The sequence below is a fragment of the Mixophyes fleayi genome, unplaced genomic scaffold, assembly GCF_038048845.1.
Source record: "Mixophyes fleayi isolate aMixFle1 unplaced genomic scaffold, aMixFle1.hap1 Scaffold_52, whole genome shotgun sequence".
In the NCBI taxonomy this organism is placed as follows: domain Eukaryota; kingdom Metazoa; phylum Chordata; class Amphibia; order Anura; family Limnodynastidae; genus Mixophyes; species Mixophyes fleayi.
In genome coordinates, this window is record NW_027448212.1 from 68,250 (window position 1) to 91,498 (window position 23,249).

A 23,249-nucleotide genomic window follows, 5' to 3' on the forward strand; every position below is an offset into this window, starting at 1 on the left:
GAATGCAATCATGAATTATGAATCCAATCATGAATCATGAATCATGAATTGAATCATGAATCATGAAATGAATCATAAATCATGAATCATGAATCATGAAATGAATTATGAATTGAGTCATGAATTGAATCATGAATCATGAATCATGAATCGAATCATGAATCATGAATTGAATCATGAATCATGAATTGAATCATGAAATGAATCATAAATCATGAATCATGAATTTAATCTTGAAATGAATCATAAATCATGAATTGAATAATGAATCATGATTAGAATCATGAATCATGACTCGAACCATGAATCAGGAATTGAATCATGAATCATGAATTGAATCATGAATCATGAATAATGAATCAAATCATGAATCATGAATTGAATCATGAATAATGAATTGAATCATGAATTTAATCATGAATAATGAATTATGAATCAAAGCATGAGTCATGAATCAAATCATGAATCATGAATCGAATCATGAATCATGAATCATGAATTGAATCATGAATCATGAAATAATTTATGAATTGAATAATGAATTGAATCATGAATCATGAATAATTAAATGAATCATGAAATGAATCATGAATCATGAATCCAATCATGAATCATGAATCATGAATTGAATCATGAATCATGAATCCAATCATGAATCATGAATTGAATCATGAATCATGAATTGAATCATGAATAATGAAATGAATCATGAATCATGAATTGAATCATGAATAATAAATAATGAATCAAATCATGAATTATGAATTAAATCATGAAAAATGAATTGAATCATGAATCATGAATTGAATCATGAATCATGAATTGAATCATAAATTGAATCATGAATCATGAATTGAATCATGAATTGAATCATGAATCATGAATCGAATCATGAATCATGAATCATGCATCAAATCATGAATCATGCATCGAATCATGAATCATTAATCGAATCATAAATCATGAATCATGATATGAATCATGAATCATGAATCAAATCATGACTCATGAATTGAATCATGAATCATGAATTGAATCATAAATCATGAGTTGAATCATGAATTGAATCATGAATTGAATCATGAATCATGAATTTAATCATGAATCATGAATCAAATCATGAATCATGAATCATGAATTCACCATGAATCATAAATCATGAATCATGAATCATGAATTGAATCACGAATCATGAATTGAATCATGAATCATGAATCATGAATCGAATCATGAATCATGAATTGAATCATGAATAATAAAATGAATCATGACTCATGTATTGAATCATGAATTGAATCATGAATAATGAAATGATTCATAAATCATGAATCATGAATCATAAATCATGAATTGAACCATAATTCATGAATCATGAATTTAATGATAAATAATGAATTATGAATCAAATCATGAATTGAATCATGAATCATGGATTGAATCATGATTCATGAGTCATGAATCGAATCATGAATCATGAATCATGAATGGAATCATAATTCATAAATTGAATCATGAATCATGAATTGAATGATGAATGATGAAATGAATGCTGAATAATGAATGATGAAATGAACGCTGAATAATGAATAACGAGTGATAAAATGAATGATAAATGATGAATGATGAAATGAATGATAGATGATGAATCATGAATTGAATCATGAAATAAATCATGAATCATGAAATGAATCATTAATCATGAATCATGTATTGAATCATGAATCATGAATTGAATCATGAATCATGAGTCATGAATAGAATCATGAATCCTAAATTGAATCATGAATCATGAATCAAATCATGAATCATGAATTGAATCATGAATCATGAGTTGAATCATATATCATGAATTGAATCATGAATTGAATCATGAATCATAAATCATGAATTGAATCATGAATCATGAATCATGAATCATGAATTGAATCATGAATCATGAATTTAATAATGAATTATGAATCGAATCATGAATCATGAATTTAATCATGAATCATGAAATGAATCATGAATCATGAATCGAATCATGAATTGAATCATGAATCATGAATCATGAATTGAATCATGAATTGAATCATGAATAATGAAATGAATCATAAAATAAATCATGAATCATGAATTGAATCATAAATCATGAGTTGAATCATGAATCATGAATTGACTCATAAATTGAATCATTAATCATAATTCATGAATCATGAATTGAATCATGAATCATGAATCTAATCATGAACTATGAATCCAATCATGAATCATGAATCATGAAATGAATTATGAATTGAATCATGAATTGAATCATGAATCATGAATCGAATCATGAATCATGAATTGAATCATGAATCATGAATTAAATCATGAAATGAATCATGAATCATGAATTGATTCATGAATCATAAATCATGAATTTAATCTTGAAATGAATCATGAATCATGAATTGAATCATGAATCATGAATCATGAATTTAATCATGAATCATAAATCATGAATCATGAATTGAATCATGAATCAATATTAGAATCATGAATCATTACTCGAATCATGAATCAGGAATTGAATCATGCATCATGAATTGAATCATGAATTGAATCATGAATAATGAATTATGAATCAAATCATGAATCATGAATTGAATCATGAATCATGATTGAATCATGAATTTAATCATGAATAATGATTATGAATCAAAGCATGAGTCATGAATTGAATCATGAATCATGAATCATGAATCGAATCATGAATCATGAATTGAATCAATGAATAATAAAATGAATCATGACTCATGAATTCAATCATGAATTGAATCATGAATCATGAATTAAATCATGAATCATGAAATGAATCATAAATCATGAATCATGAATCATAAATCATGAATTTAATTTTGAAATGAATCATGAATCATGAATTGAATCATGAATCATGAATTGAATCATAAATCATGAATCATGAATTTAATGATAAATAATGAATTATGAATCAAATCATGAATTGAATCATGAATCCTGGATTGAATCATGATTCATGAGTCATGAATCAAATCATGAATCTTGAATCATGAATGGAATCATAATTCATAAATTGAATCATGAATCATGAATTAAATCATGAATCATGGATTGAATCATGATTCATGAGTCATTAATCGAATCATGAATCATGAATCATGAATGAAATCATAATTCATAAATTGAATCATGAATCATGAATTGAATGATGAATGATGAAATGAATGCTGAATAATGAATGATGAAATGAATGATGGATGATGAATCATGAATTGAATCATGAAAGAAATCATGAATCATGAATTGAATCATAAATCATGAATCATGTATTGAATCATGAATCATGAATTGAATCATAAATCATGAGTCATAAATAGAATCATGAATCCTAATTTGAATCATGAATCATGAATCAAATCATGAATCATGAATTGAATCATGAATCATGAGTTGAATCATGAATCATGAATTGAATCATGTATTGAATCATGAATCATAAATCATGAATTGAATCATGAATCATGAATCATGAATCATGAATTGAATCATGAATCATGAATCCAATCATGAATCATGAATTTAATCATGAATCATGAAATGAATCATGAATCATGAAATGAATCATGAATCATGAATCGAATCATGAATTGAATCATGAATCATGAATCATGAATTGAATCATGAATTGAATCATGAATAATGAAATGAATCATGAAATAAATCATGAATCATGAATTGAATCATAAATCATGAGTTGAATCATGAATCATGAATTGAATCATGAATCATGAATTAAATCATAATTCATGAAATGAATCATAAATCATGAATCATGAATCATAAATCATGAATTTAATTTTGAAATGAATCATGAATCATGAATTGAATCATAAATCCTGAATCATGTTTTGAATCATGAATCATAAATTTAATCATGAATCATGAGTCATGAATAGAATCATGAATCATAATTTGAATCATGAATCATGAATCATGAATTGAATCATGAATCATGAATTGAATCATGAATTGAATCATGAATCAAATCATGAATCATGAATTTAAATCATGAATCATGAAATGAAACATGAATCATGAATAGAATCATAAATCATGAATCATGAATCATGACATATGAATCAAATCATGAATCATGAATTGAATCATGAATTGAATCATGAATAATGAAATGAATCATGAAATAAATCATGAATCATGAATTGAATCATAAATCATGAGTTGAATCATGAATTGAATCATGAATTGAATCATGAATCATGAATCCAATCATGAATCATGAATCAAATCATGAATCATGAATTGTACCATGAATCATAAATCATGAATCATAAATCGAATCATGAATTGAATCATGAATCATGAAATGAATTATGAATTGAATCATGAATTGAATCATGAATCATGAATCATGAATCAAATCATAAATCATGAATTGAATCATGAATAATGAATTAAATCAGGAAATGAATCACAAATCATGAATCATAAATCATGAATTTAATCTTGAAATGAATCATGAATCATGAATTAAATCATGAATCATGAATTGAATCATGAATCATGAATTGAATCATAAATCATGAATCATGAATTTAATGATAAATAATGAATTATGAATCAAATCATGAATTGAATCATGATTCATGAGTCATGAATCGAATCATGAATCATGAATCATGAATGGAATCATAATTCATAAATTGAATCATGAATCATGAATTAAATAATGAATCATGGATTGAATCATGATTCATGAGTCATTAATCGAATCATAAATCATGAATCATGAATGAAATCATAATTCATAAATTGAATCATGAATCATGAATTGAATGATGAATGATGAAATGAATGCTGAATAATGAATGATGAAATGAATGATGGATGATGAATCATGAATTGAATCATGAAATAAATCATGAATCATGAATTGAATCATAAATCATGAATCATGTATTGAATCATGAATCATGAATTAAATCATGAATCATGAGTCATGAATAGAATCATGAATCCTAATTTGAATCATGAATCATGAATCAAATCATGAATCATGAATTTAATCATGAATCATGAGTTGAATCATGAATCATGAATTGAATCATGAATTGAATCATGAATCATGAATCATGAATTGAATCATGAATCATGAATCCAATCATGAATTATGAATCGAATCATGAATCATGAATTTAATCATGAATCATGAAATGAATCATGAATCATGAATCGAATCATGAATTGAATCATGAATCATGAATCATGAATTGAATCATGAATAATGAAATGAATCATGAAATAAATCATGAATCATGAATTGAATCATAAATCATGAGTTGAATCATGAATCATGAATTGAATCATGAATCATGAATTAAATCATGAATCATGAAATGAATCATAAATCATGAATCATGAATCATAAATCATGAATTTAATTTTGAAATGAATCATGAATCATGAATTGAATCATAAATCCTGAATCATGTATTGAATCATGAATCATGAATTTAATCATGAATCATGAGTCATGAATAGAATCATGAATCATAATTTGAATCATGAATCATGAATCAAATCATGAATCATGAATTGAATCATGAATCATGAATCATGAATTGAATCATGAATTGAATGATGAATCGAATCATGAATCATGAATTTAAATCATGAATCATGAAATGAATCATGAATCATGAATAGAATCATAAATCATGAATCATGAATCATGACATATGAATCAAATCATGAATCATGAATTGAATCATGAATTGAATCATGAATAATGAAATGAATCATGAAATAAATCATGAATCATGAATCATGAATTGAACCATAAATCATATGTTGAATCATGAATTGAATCATGAATTGAATCATGAATCATGAATCCAATCATGAATCATGAATCAAATCATGAATCATGAATTGTACCATGAATCATAAATCATGAATCATAAATCGAATCATGAATTGAATCATGAGTCATGAAATGAATTATGAATTGAATCATGAATTGAATCATGAATCATGAATCATGAATCAAATCATAAATCATGAATTGAATCATGAATAATGAATTAAATCAGGAAATGAATCACAAATCATGAATCATAAATCATGAATTTAATCTTGAAATGAATCATGAATCATGAATTAAATCATGAATCATGAATTGAATCAAGAATCATGAATCATGAATCATGAATTAAATCATGAATCATGAATTAAAACATGAATTGAATCATGAATTGAATCATGAATCATGAATCGAATCAAGAATCATGAATCATGAATCGAATCATGAATCATGAATTGAATCATGAATCAAGAATTGAATCATGAATTGAATCATGAATAATGACTTATGAATCAAATCATGAATCATGAATCAAATCATGAATCATGAATCAAATCATGAATCATGAATCCAATCATGAATCATGAATCATGAATTCAATCAAGAATCATAAAATAAATTATGAATTAAATCATGAATTAAATCATGAATCATGAATCATTAAATGAATCATGAAATGAATCATGAATCATGAATCCAATCATGAATCATGAATCATGAATTGAATCATGAATCATGAATCAAATCATGAATTATGAATCATGAATTGAATCATGAATCATGAATAATGAATTAAATCATGAATCATGAATTTAATCATGAATCATGAATCATGAATTAAATCATTAATCATGAATTGAATCATGAATTGAATCATGAATTGAATCATGAATCATGAATCGAATCATGAATCGAATTATAAATCATGAATTGAATCATGAATAATAAAATGAATCATGACTCATGAATTAAATCATGAATTGAATCATGAATAATGAATTATGAATCAAATCATGAATCCTGAATTGAATCATGAATCATGAATTAAATCATGAATCATGAAATGAATCATAAATCATGAATCATGAATCATAAATCATGAATTTAATTTTGAATTGAATCATGAATCATGAATTGAATCATAAATCATGAGTCATGAATAGAATCATGAATCATAATTTGAATCATGAATCATGAATCAAATCATGAATCATGAATTGAATCATGAATCATGAATCATGAATTGAATCATGATTCATGAGTTGAATCATGAATCATAATTTGAATCATGAATCATGAATCAAATCATAAATCATGAATTGAATCATGAATCATGAATCATGAATTGAATCATGAATCATGAATCAAATCATGACTCGTGAATTGAATCATGAATCATGAATTGAATCATAAATCATGAGTTGAATCATGAATTGAATCATGAATAATGAATTATGAATCAAATCATGAATCATGAATTGAATCATTAATCATGAATTGAATCATGAATCATGAAATGATTCATAATTCATGAATCATGAACCATAAATCATGAATCATGAATTTAATGATAAATAATGAATTATGAATCAAATCATGAATTGAATCATGAATCATGGATTGAATCATGATTCATACGTCATGAATCGAATCATGAATCATGAATCATGAATGGAATCATAATTCATAAATTGAATCAAGAATCATGAATTGAATGATGAATGATGAAATGAACGCTGAATAATGAATAACGAGTGATAAAATGAATGATAAATGATGAATAATGAAATGAATGATAGATGAGGAATCATGAATTGAATCATGAAATAAATCATGAATCATGAAATTAATAATTAATCATGAATCATGTATTGAATCATGAATCATGAATTGAATCATGAATCATGAGTCATGAATAGAATCATGAATCATAATTTGAATCATGAATCATGAATCAAATCGTGAATCATGAATTGAATCATGAATCATGAATTGAATCATGAATGATGAGTTGAATCATATATCATGAATTGAATCATGAATTGAATCATGAATCATAAATCATGAATTGGATCATGAATCATGAATTTAATCATGAATTATGAATCGAATCATGAATCATGAATTTAATCATGAATCATGAAATGAATCATGAATCATGAATCGAATCATGAATTGAATCATGAATCATGAATCATGAATTGAATCATGAATTGAATCATGAATAATGAAATGAATCATAAAATAAATCATGAATCATGAATTGAATCATAAATCATGAGTTGAATCATGAATCATGAATTGAATCATGAATTGAATCATTAATCATAATTCATGAATCATGAATTGAATCATGAATCATGAATCTAATCATGAACTATGAATCCAATCATGAATCATGAATCATGAAATGAATTATGAATTGAATCATGAATTGAATCATGAATCATGAATCATGAATCGAATCATGAATCATGAATTGAATCATGAATCATGAATTAAATCATGAAATGAATCATGAATCATGAATTGAATCATGAATCATAAATCATGAATTTAATCTTGAAATGAATCATGAATCATGAATTGAATCATGAATCATGAATCATGAATTTAATCATGAATCATGAATTGAATCATGAATCATGAATTAAATCATGAAATGAATCATGAATCATGAATTGAATCATGAATCATAAATCATGAATTTAATCTTGAAATGAATCATGAATCATGAATAGAATCATAAATCATGAGTTGAATCATGAATTGAATCATGAATTGAATCATGAATCATGAATCCAATCATGAATCATGAATCAAATCATGAATCATGAATTGTACCATGAATCATAAATCATGAATCATAAATCGAATCATGAATTGAATCATGAATCATGAAATGAATTATGAATTGAATCATGAATTGAATCATGAATCATGAATCATGAATCAAATCATAAATCATGAATTGAATCATGAATAATGAATTAAATCAGGAAATGAATCACAAATCATGAATCATAAATCATGAATTTAATCTTGAAATGAATCATGAATCATGAATTAAATCATGAATCATGAATTGAATCATGAATCATGAATTGAATCATGAATCATGAATTGAATCATAAATCATGAATCATGAATTTAATGATAAATAATGAATTATGAATCAAATCATGAATTGAATCATGATTCATGAGTCATGAATCGAATCATGAATCATGAATCATGAATGGAATCATAATTCATAAATTGAATCATGAATCATGAATTAAATAATGAATCATGGATTGAATCATGATTCATGAATTGAATGATGAATGATGAAATGAATGCTGAATAATGAATGATGAAATGAATGATGGATGATGAATCATGAATTGAATCATGAAATAAATCATGAATCATGAATTGAATTATAAATCATGAATCATGTATTGAATCATGAATCATGAATTAAATCATGAATCATGAGTCATGAATAGAATCATGAATCCTAATTTGAATCATGAATCATGAATCAAATCATGAATTATGAATTTAATCATGAATCATGAGTTGAATCATGAATCATGAATTGAATCATGAATTGAATCATGAATCATGAATCATGAATTGAATCATGAATCCAATCATGAATTATGAATCGAATCATGAATCATGAATTTAATCATGAATCATGAAATGAATCATGAATCATGAATCGAATCATGAATTGAATCATGAATCATGAATCATGAATTGAATCATGAATTGAATCATGAATAATGAAATGAATCATGAAATAAATCATGAATCATGAATTGAATCATAAATCATGAGTTGAATCATGAATCATGAATTGAATCATGAATCATGAATTAAATCATGAATCATGAAATGAATCATAAATCATGAATCATGAATCATAAATCATGAATTTAATTTTGAAATGAATCATGAATCATGAATTGAATCATAAATCCTGAATCATGTATTGAATCATGAATCATGAATTTAATCATGAATCATGAGTCATGAATAGAATCATGAATCATAATTTGAATCATGAATCATGAATCAAATCATGAATCATGAATTGAATCATGAATCATGAATCATGAATTGAATCATGAATTGAATCATGAATCGAATCATGAATCATGAATTTAAATCATGAATCATGAAATGAATCATCAATCATGAATAGAATCATAAATCATGAATCATGAATAATGACATATGAATCAAATCATGAATCATGAATTGAATCATGAATTGAATCATGAATAATGAAATGAATCATGAAATAAATCATGAATCATGAATCATGAATTGAACCATAAATCATGAATTGAATCATGAATTGAATCATGAATTGAATCATGAATCATGAATCCAATCATGAATCATGAATCAAATCATGAATCATGAATTGTACCATGAATCATAAATCGAATCATGAATTGAATCATGAATCATGAAATGAATTATGAATTGAATCATGAATTGAATCATGAATCATGAATCATGAATCAAATCATAAATCATGAATTGAATCATGAATAATGAATTAAATCAGGAAATGAATCACAAATCATGAATCATAAATCATGAATTTAATCTTGAAATGAATCATGAATCATGAATTAAATCATGAATCATGAATTGAATCAAGAATCATGAATCATGAATCATGAATTAAATCATGAATCATGAATTAAAACATGAATTGAATCATGAATTGAATCATGAATCATGAATCGAATCAAGAATCATGAATCATGAATCGAATCATGAATCATGAATTGAATCATGAATCAAGAATTGAATCATGAATTGAATCATGAATAATGACTTATGAATCAAATCATGAATCATGAATCAAATCATGAATCATGAATCAAATCATGAATCATGAATCCAATCATGAATCATGAATCATGAATTCAATCATGAATCATAAAATAAATTATGAATTAAATCATGAATTAAATCATGAATCATGAATCATTAAATGAATCATGAAATGAATCATGAATCAGGAATCCAATCATGAATCATGAATCATGAATTGAATCATGAATCATGAATCGAATCATGAATTATGAATCATGAATTGAATCATGAATCATGAATAATGAATTAAATCATGAATCATGAATTTAATCATGAATCATGAATCATGAATTAAATCATTAATCATGAATTGAATCATGAATTGAATCATGAATTGAATCATGAATCATGAATCGAATCATGAATCGAATTATAAATCATGAATTGAATCATGAATAATAAAATGAATCATGACTCATGAATTAAATCATGAATTGAATCATGAATAATGAATTATGAATCAAATCATGAATCCTGAATTGAATCATGAATCATGAATTAAATCATGAATCATGAAATGAATCATAAATCATGAATCATGAATCATAAATCATGAATTTAATTTTGAAATGAATCATGAATCATGAATTGAATCATAAATCATGAGTCATGAATAGAATCATGAATCATAATTTGAATCATGAATCATGAATCAAATCATGAATCATGAATTGAATCATGAATCATGAATCATGAATTGAATCATGATTCATGAGTTGAATCATGAATCATAATTTGAATCATGAATCATGAATCAAATCATGAATCATGAATTGAATCATGAATCATGAATCATGAAATGAATCATGAATCATAAATCATGAATCATGAATCATGAATTGAATCATGAATCATGAATCCAATCATGAATTATGAATCGAATCATGAATCATGAATTCAATCATGAATCCTGAAATGAATCATGAATCATGAATCGAATCATGAATTGAATCATGAATCATGAATCATGAATTGAATCATGAATTGAATCATGAATAATGAAATGAATCATGAAATAAATCATGAATCATGAATTGAATCATAAATCATGAGTTGAATCATGAATCATGAATTGAATCATGAATTGAATCATGAATCATAATTCATAAATCATGAATTGAATCATGAATCATGAATGCAATCATAAATTATGAATCCAATCATGAATTATGAATCATGAATTGAATCATGAATCATGAAATGAATCATAAATCATGAATCATGAACTGAATCATGAATCATGAAATGAATTATGAATTGAGTCATGAATTGAATCATGAATCATGAATTGAATCATGAAATGAATCATAAATCATGAATCATGAATCATAAATCATGAATTTAATCTTGAAATGAATCATAAATCATGAATTGAATCATGAATCATGAATCATGAATTTAATCATGAATCATAAATCATGAATTAAATCATGAATCATGAATTAAATCATGACTCATGAATTGAATCATGAATCATGAATCAAATCATGACTCGTGAATTGAATCATGAATCATGAATTGAATCATAAATCATGAGTTGAATCATGAATTGAATCATGAATAATGAATTATGAATCAAATCATGAATCATGAATTGAATCATTAATCATGAATTGAATCATGAATCATGAAATGATTCATAAATCATGAATCATGAATCATAAATCATGAATTGAACCATAAATCATGAATCATGAATTTAATGATAAATAATGAATTATGAATCAAATCATGAATTGAATCATGAATCATGGATTGAATCATGATTCATGAGTCATGAATCGAATCATGAATCATGAATCATGAATGGAATCATAATTCATAAATTGAATCAAGAATCATGAATTGAATGATGAATGATGAAATGAATGCTGAATAATGAATGATGAAATGAACGCTGAATAATGAATAACGAGTGATAAAATGAATGATAAATGATGAATAATGAAATGAATGATAGATGAGGAATCATGAATTGAATCATGAAATAAATCATGAATCATGAAATGAATAATTAATCATGAATCATGTATTGAATCATGAATCATGAATTGAATCATGAATCATGAGTCATGAATAGAATCATGAATCATAATTTGAATCATGAATCATGAATCAAATCGTGAATCATGAATTGAATCATGAATCATGAATTGAATCATGAATCATGAGTTGAATCATATATCATGAATTGAATCATGAATTGAATCATGAATCATAAATCATGAATTGGATCATGAATCATGAATTTAATCATGAATTATGAATCGAATCATGAATCATGAATTTAATCATGAATCATGAAATGAATCATGAATCATGAATCGAATCATGAATTGAATCATGAATCATGAATCATGAATTGAATCATGAATTGAATCATGAATAATGAAATGAATCATAAAATAAATCATGAATCATGAATTGAATCATAAATCATGAGTTGAATCATGAATCATGAATTGAATCATGAATTGAATCATTAATCATAATTCATGAATCATGAATTGAATCATGAATCATGAATCTAATCATGAACTATGAATCCAATCATGAATCATGAATCATGAAATGAATTATGAATTGAATCATGAATTGAATCATGAATCATGAATCATGAACTGAATCATGAATCATGAATTGAATCATGAATCATGAATTAAATCATGAAATGAATCATGAATCATGAATTGAATCATGAATCATAAATCATGAATTTAATCTTGAAATGAATCATGAATCATGAATCATGAATCATGAATTTAATCATGAATCATAAATCATGAATCATGAATTGAATCATGAATCATGATTAGAATCATGAATCATGACTCGAATCATGAACCAGGAATTGAATCATGCATCATGAATTGAATCATGAATAATGAATTATGAATCAAATCATGAATCATGAATTGAATCATGAATTATGAATTGAATCATGAATTGAATCATGAATCATGAATTAAATCATGAATCATGAAATGAATCATAAATCATGAATCATGAATCATAAATCATGAATTTAATTTTGAAATGAATCATGAATCATGAATTGAATCATGAATCATGAATTGAATCATAAATCATGAATCATGAATTTAATGATAAATAATGAATTATGAATCAAATCATGAATTGAATCATGAATCATGAATCATGAATGGAATCATAATTCATAAATTGAATCATGAATCATGAATTAAATCATGAATCATGGATTGAATCATGATTCATGAGTCATTAATCAAATCATGAATCATGAATCATGAATGAAATCATAATTCATAAATTGAATCATGAATCATGAATTGAATCATGAATCAAATCATGAATCATGAAATGAATCATAAATCATGAATCATGAATCCAATCATTAATCATGAATTGAAGCATGAATCATGATATGAATCATGAATAATGAAATGAATCATGAATCATGAATTGAATCATGAATTGAATCATGAATAATGAATAATGAATCAAATCATGAATCATGAATTGAATCATGAATCATGAATTGAATCATAAATCATGAATCATGTATTGAATCATGAATCATGAATTGAATCATAAATCATGAGTCATGAATAGAATCATGAATCCTAATTTGAATCATGAATCATGAATCAAATCATGAATCATGAATTGAATCATGAATCATGAGTTGAATCATGAATCATGAATTGAATCATGAATTGAATCATGAATCATAAATCATGAATTGAATCATGAATCATGAATCATGAATCATGAATCATGAATTGAATCATGAATCATGAATCCAATCATGAATTATGAATCAAATCATGAATCATGAATTTAATCATGAATCATGAAATGAATCATGAATCATGAAATGAATCATGAATCATGAATCGAATCTTGAATTGAATCATGAATCATGAATCATGAATTGAATCATGAATTGAATCATGAATAATGAAATGAATCATGAAATAAATCATGAATCATGAATTGAATCATAAATCATGAGTTGAATCATGAATCATGAATTGAATCATGAATCAAATCATGAATCATGAAATGAATCATAAATCATGAATCATGAATCATAAATCATGAATTTAATTTTGAAATGAATCATGAATCATGAATTGAATCATAAATCCTGAATCATGTTTTGAATCATGAATCATGAATTTAATCATGAATCAGGAGTCATGAATAGAATCATGAATCATAATTTGAATCATGAATCATGAATCAAATCATGAATTATGAATTGAATCATGAATCATGAATCATGAATTGAATCATGAATTGAATCATGAATCAAATCATGAATCATGAATTTAAATCATGAATCATGAAATGAATCATGAATCATGAATAGAATCATAAATCATGAATCATAAATCATGACATATGAATCAAATCATGAATCATGAATTGAATCATGAATTGAATCATGAATAATGAAATGAATCATGAAATAAATCATGAATCATGAATTGAATCATAAATCATGAGTTGAATCATGAATTGAATCATGAATCATGAATCCAATCATGAATCATGAATCAAATCATGAATCATGAATTCTACCATGAATCATAAATCATGAATCATAAATCGAATCATGAATTGAATCATGAATCATGAAATGAATTATGAATTGAATCATGAATTGAATCATGAATCATGAATCAAATCATAAATCATGAATTGAATCATGAATAATGAATTAAATCAGGAAATGAATCACAAATCATGAATCATAAATCATGAATTTAATCTTGAAATGAATCATGAATCATGAATTAAATCATGAATCATGAATTGAATCATGAATCATGAAATAAATCATGAATCATGAATCATGAATTGAATCATAAATCATGAATTGAATCATGAATTGAATCATGAATCATGAATCCAATCATGAATCAAATCATGAATCATGAATTGTACCATGAATCATAAATCATGAATCATAAATCGAATCATGAATTGAATCATGAATCATGAAATGAATTATGAATTGAATCATGAATTGAATCATGAATCATGAATCATGAATCAAATCATAAATCATGAATTGAATCATGAATAATGAATTAAATCAGGAAATGAATCACAAATCATGAATCATAAATCATGAATTTAATCTTGAAATGAATCATGAATCATGAATTAAATCATGAATCGAATCAAGAATCATGAATCATGAATCATGAATTAAATCATGAATCATGAATTAAAACATGAATTGAATCATGAATTGAATCATGAATCATGAATCGAATCAAGAATCATGAATCATGAATCGAATCATGAATCATGAATTGAATCATGAATCAAGAATTGAATCATGAATTGAATCATGAATAATGACTTATGAATCAAATCATGAATCATGAATCAAATCATGAATCATGAATCCAATCATGAATCATGAATCATGAATTCAATCATGAATCATAAAATAAATTATGAATTAAATCATGAATCAAATCATGAATCATGAATCATGAATTCACCATGAATCATAAATCATGAATCATGAATTGAATCACTAATCATGAATTGAATCATGAATCATAAATCATGAATCGAATCATGAATCATGAATTGAATCATGAATAATAAAATGAATCATGACTCATGAATTGAATCATGAATTGAATCATGAATAATGAATTATGAATCAAATCATGAATCATGAATTGAATCATGAATCATGAATTAAATCATAAATCATAAATCATGAATCATGAATCATAAATCATGAATTGAATCATAAATCATGAATCATGAATTTAATGATAAATAATGCATTATGAATCAAATCATGAATTGAATCATGAATCATTGATTGAATCATGATTCATGAGTCATGAATCGAATCATGAATCATGAATGGAATCATAATTCATAAATTGAATCATGAATCATGAATTGAATGATGAATGATGAAATGAATGCTGAATAATGAATGATGAAATGAATGCTGAATAATGAATAACGAGTGATAAAATGAATGATAAATGATGAATGATGAAATGAATGATAGATGATGAATCATGAATTGAATCATGAAATAAATCATGAATCATGAAATGAATCATAAATCATGAATCATGTATTGAATCATGAATCATGAATTGAATCATGAATCATGAGTCATGAATAGAATCATGAATCATAATTTGAATCATGAATCATGAATCATGAATCAAATCATGAATCATGAATCATAATTTGAATCATGAATCATGAATCATGAATCAAATCATGAATCATGAATCATGAATCATGAATTGAATCATGAATCATGAGTTGAATCATATATCATGAATTGAATCATGAATTGAATCATGAATCATAAATCATGAATTGAATCATGAATCATGAATCATGAATCATGAATCATGAATTGAATCATGAATCATGAATTTAATCATGAATTATGAATCGAATCATGAATCATGAATTTAATCATGAATCATGAAATGAATCATGAATCATGAATCGAATCATGAATTGAATCATGAATCATGAATCATGAATTGAATCATGAATAATGAAATGAATCATAAAATAAATCATGAATCATGAATTGAATCATAAATCATGAGTTGAATCATGAATCATGAATTGAATCATGAATTGAATCATGAATCATAATTCATGAATCATGAATTGAATCATGAATCATGAATCCAATCATGAACTATGAATCCAATCATGAATCATGAATCATGAATCATGAATCATGAATTGAATCATGAATCATGAATCCAATCATGAACTATGAATCCAATCATGAATCATGAATTGAATCATGAATCATGAAATGAATCATAAATCATGAATCATGAATCGAATTAATGAATTGAATCATGAATCATGAAATGAATTATGAATTGAATCATGAATTGAATCATGAATCATGAATCATGAATCGAATCATGAATCATGAATTGAATCATGAATCATGAATTGAATCATGAAATGAATCATTAATCATGAATCATGAATCATAAATCATGAATTTAATCTTGAAATGAATCATGAATCATGAATTGAATCATGAATCATGAATTTAATCATGAATCATAAATCATGAATTAAATCATGAATCATTAATTAAATCATGAATCATGAATTGAATCATGAATCATGATTAGAATCATGAATCATGACTCGAATCATGAATCAGGAGTTGAATCATGCATTATGAATTGAATCATGAATTGAATCATGAATAATGAATTATGAATCAAATCATGAATCATGAATTGAATCATGAATTTAATCATGAATAATGAATTATGAATCAAAGCATGAGTCATGAATCGAATCATGAATCATGAATCGAATAATGAATCATGAATCATGAATCATGAATTGAATCATGAATCATGAAATCATTTATGAATTGAATCATGAATTGAATCATGAATCATGAATCATTAAATGAATCATGAAATGAATCATGAATCATGAATCATGAATTGAATCATGAATCATGAATCCAATCATTAATCATGAATTGAAGCATGAATCATGATATGAATCATGAATAATGAAATGAATCATGAATCATGAATTGAATCATGAATTGAATCATGAATAATGAATAATGAATCAAATCATGAATCATGAATTGAATCATGAATCATGAATTGAATCATGAATCATGAATCATGAATTAAATCATGAATCATGAAATGAATCATAAATCATGAATCATGAAATGAATCATAAATCATGAATCATGAATAGAATCATGAATCATGAATTGAATCATGAATCGAATCATGAATCATGAATCATGCATCGAATCATGAATCACGAATTGAATCATAAATTGAATCTTGAATCATGAATTGAATCATGAATTTAATCATGAATCATGAATTGAATCATGAATCGAATCATGAATCATGAATCATGCATCGAATCATGAATCATGAATCAAATCATAAATCATGAATCATGATATGAATCATGAATCATGAATCAAATCATAAATCATGAATTGAATCATGAATCATGAATTGAATAATGAATCATGAAATGAATCATGAATCATGAATAGAATCATGAATCATGAATCATGAATCATGAATTATGAATCGAATCATGAATCATGAATTGAATCATGAATTGAATCATGAATAATGAAATGAATCATGAAATAAATCATGAATCATGAATTGAATCATGAATCATGAATTGAATCATAAATCATGAGTTGAATCATGAATTGAATCATGAATTGAATCATGAATCATGAATCCAATCATGAATCATGAATCAAATCATGAATCATGAATCATGAATTGAACCATGAATCATAAATCATGAATCATGAAATGAATGATGAAATGAATGATAAATTATGAAATGAATAATGAATGATGAATGATAAAATGAATGATAAATGATGACTAATGAAATAATTGATGAATGATGAAATAAATGATGAATGAGGAATGCTGAATGATGAAATGAATAATGAATGATTAAAGATGAATGATGAAATGAATGATGAATGATAAATGATGAAAGGAATGATGAATGATGAAATGAATGATAAATGATGAATGATGAATGATTGAAATGAATGCTGAATAATGAATGATGAAATGAATGATGAATAATGAATAACGAGTGATAAAATATATAATGAATGATGAATGATGAAATAAATGATGAATGATGCTTGATGAAATTAATGATGAATGATGAAATGAATGATGAATGATGAATAATGAAATGAATGATGAATGAAGAAATGAATGATGAAAGATGAAATGAATGATGAAATGTATGATGAATGATGAAATGTATGATGAATGATTAAATTAATGATGAATGATGAAATGAATGATGATTGATGAATGATGAAATGAATGATGAATGATGAAATGAATGATGAAGGACGAATGAATAAATGAATGATGAAGAATGAATGATGAAATGAATGTTGAATGATGAAAGTTGAATTGAATGATGAATGAAGAATGATGAAATGAATGATGAATGATGAATGATGAAATGAATGATGAAATGAATGATGAATGATGAATGATGAAATGAATGATGAATGATGAAATGAATGATGAATGATGAAATGAATGATGAAGGATGAATGATGAATGATGAAATGAATGATGAATGATAAATGATGAAATGAATAATGAATAATGAAAGATGAATGATGAAATAAATGATGAAATAAATGATGAATGATGATATGAATAATGAATGATGATAGATGAATGATGAAATGAATGATGAAATGAATAATGAATGATGAATAATAAAATGAATGATGAATGATGAATGATAAAATGAATGATGAATGATAAATAATGAAATGAATGATGAATGATAAATGATCATCAACATCAACATTTATTTATATAGCGCCAGCAAATTCCGTAGCGCTTTACAATTGGAAACAAACATTAATAAGACAATACTGGGTAATACAAACAGACAGAGAGGTAAGAGAACCCTGCTCGAAAGCTTACAATCTATAGGACAATGGGAGTTAGAAACACAAGGGCATGTGCTACATCATATTGCACAATGGACCAGCCAGACTGCCAAGGTAAAAGTACTGTGTGGGCTGTGTGTGTTGCAATGTTGGTCAGAAGGTTGTTGTCTTGCGTTAGCAGTGTAGAGGATGGCAATAGGGTAATCTTGGGAAATTAAGATGATGGTTGAGGAATATCATAACCTTGTCTGAAGAGGTGGGTTTTCAGTGAACGCTTGAAGGTTTGAAGACTAGAGGAAAGTCTTACTGTGCAAGGGTGGGAATTCCACAAAGTAGGTGCAACCCGGAAAAATCCTGTAACCGAGAATGGGAGGATGTGATGAGAGTGGAGTTGAGACATAGATCTTGTGCAGAATGGAGGTGTCGAGTAGGGAGATATTTCGAGACAAGTGAGGAAATGTATGTCGGTGCAATTTTGTTGATGGCCTTGTATGTTAGTAGAAGAATTTTATATTGGATTCGTTGAAATACAGGCAGCCAATGTAGAGACTGACAGAGTGGCTCAGCAGAGGAATAACGGTTTGTAAGGAAAATCAGTCTAGCCGCTGCGTGCAAAATAGATTGTAGGGGTTCAAGTCTGTCTTTGGGAAGACCAGTAAGGAGGGAATTGCAATAGTCGATGCGGGAGATGATGAGTGCATGAATTAATGTTTTTGCGGTGTCTTGTGTCAGATATGTGCATATTCTGGAAATGTTCTTTAGGTGTATGTAACATGATTTAGATATAGAGTTGGTGTGGGGAATAAACGACAGTTGTGAATCAAGGATTACACCTAGGCAATGAGCTTGCGGGGTGGGATTTATGGTCATGTTATCAACAGAAATAAAAATGTCAGGCAGGAAGCTTCTGTTCTTGGGTGGGCATATTATTAATTCAGTTTTTGAAAGATTGAGTTTGAGTTGGCGAGAAGACATCCAAGATGAAATGGCAGAAAGACAGTCAGTAATGCGAGACAACACAGATTGTGAAAGATCAGGAGAGGATAGATAAATTTGTGTATCATCCGCATAGAGATGATACTGAAATCCAAAGGAGCTTATTAGTTTTCCAAGAGAAGTGGTGTAGATAGAGAATAGCAGAGGACCTAGGACTGAGCCTTGTGGTGGATCCAGAGAAATTAACACTGAAAGATTGATTAGATAGGTAGGATGAGAACCAGGATAGGACAGTGCCTTCAAGACCTAGGGATTGCAGCGTTTGTATGAGAAGTGAGTGGTCAACAGTGTCAAATTCAGCAGAGAGATCCAGGAGAATTAGAAGAGAGTATTGGTAATTATTTTTTGCTGTGATCAAATCATTGACAACTTTGGTCAGCGCCGTCTCTGTGGAGTGTTGAGAGCAAAAGCCTGACTGAAGAGGATCCAATAAGTTGTTTGCTGTAATAAAGTATGTGAGGCGTGTGTAGGCAATTCTCTCGAGAAGCTTGGAGGGGCATGGGAGCTGGGAGATTGGGTGGTAATTTATGAGAGAGTTAGGGTCAGAATTCTGTTTTTTTAAATGGGAGTAATCACTGCATGCTTGAATATAGATGGAAAAATACCAGTAGAAAGAGATAGATTACAGATTTTAGTTAGAGGGGGAATGAGCACAGGAGACAGGGACATACCCATTTGTGAGGGAATGGGATCAAGAGGACAGGAGGTAGAGTAGGAAGATGAGAAGAGAGTAGAAACGTCCTCTTCATTTGTGGGATCAAATGAAGAGAGAGTGTCAGAGGGTGCTACAAAGGAATTGAGCAGATTGCTTTTCAAGGGAGCTACCATTTCAAGCCTGATCTTATCTATTTTCTCCTTGAAATAGGAAGCAAGATCCTGTGCACTGATGTAAGTTGGAGGATTTGGAGTAGGAGGATTCAGAAGAGAGTTAAATGTGTTAAAGAGGCGTTTGGGGTTAGAAGTCTGAGCATAGATGAGAGATCGGTAGTATGCTTTTTTAGCAGTGTCCAGAGTGGTAGATATCAGTATATGTGATGAAATCATTAGAGGCACAAGATTTACACCAGTGACGTTCTGCTTTACGAGAAAGTTTTTGTAGAGTTCGTGTTACTGTAGTGTGCCATGGTTGGCAACGAATTCTACGCGAAGTATGTAGTGTCGCTGGAGCCACTTGATCCAGAGCAGTTGCTAGGGTTTGATGAAAATGGGGTACTGCCCGATCAGGGGAGGAGAATGTAGAAATTGGGGAGAGAAGGTTTTGGAGAGAGGTGGAAAACTGTTGAAAATCAATAGCGTTGATATTCCTGCGGGTATGAGGAGGCTTGGAAGAGTTTGACACCAGGGAGGGTAAAGAACGGGGGGTGAGCGCGTAGCTAATAAGGTGATGATCCGAGAGGGGGAAAGGAGTGTTAAGGAAATTAGAAACTGAGCATAGTCTAGAGAAAACAAGATCAAGACAGTGGCCATCCTGATGAGTAGCAGATTCAATCCACTGGGCGAGGTCAAGTGAGAAGGTTAGAGAAAGTAGTTTGGAAGCAGCATTGGAACGTGGATTAGAAATAGGGATGTTGAAATCACCCATGATGATGGTGGGGATTTCAGTAGATAAGAAGTGAGGGAGCCATGCAGAGAAGTGTTCAAGAAATTGTTGGTGTGGACCAGGGGGGCGATAGATGACAGCAACACGCATAGAGAATGGGTTAAAAATCCTAACAGCATGTACTTCAAAAGATGTGAATGTGAGTGAAGGGATACTTGGTAGAACTGTGAATGTGCACTGTGGGGAGAGAAGTAGTCCAACCCCCCCTCCCTGTCTGCCTCCTGGTCTGGGGGTGTGGGTGAAATGGAGATCACCATGTGAAAGGGCTGCAGGTGAGGCAGTGTCTGAATGCGTGAGCCATGTTTCTGTTATTGCTAGAAGGTTGAGGTTGTATGAGAGGAAGAGATCATGTACGGAGGTAAGTTTGTTACAAACAGAGCGTGCATTCCAAAGGGCACATCTAAAGTACT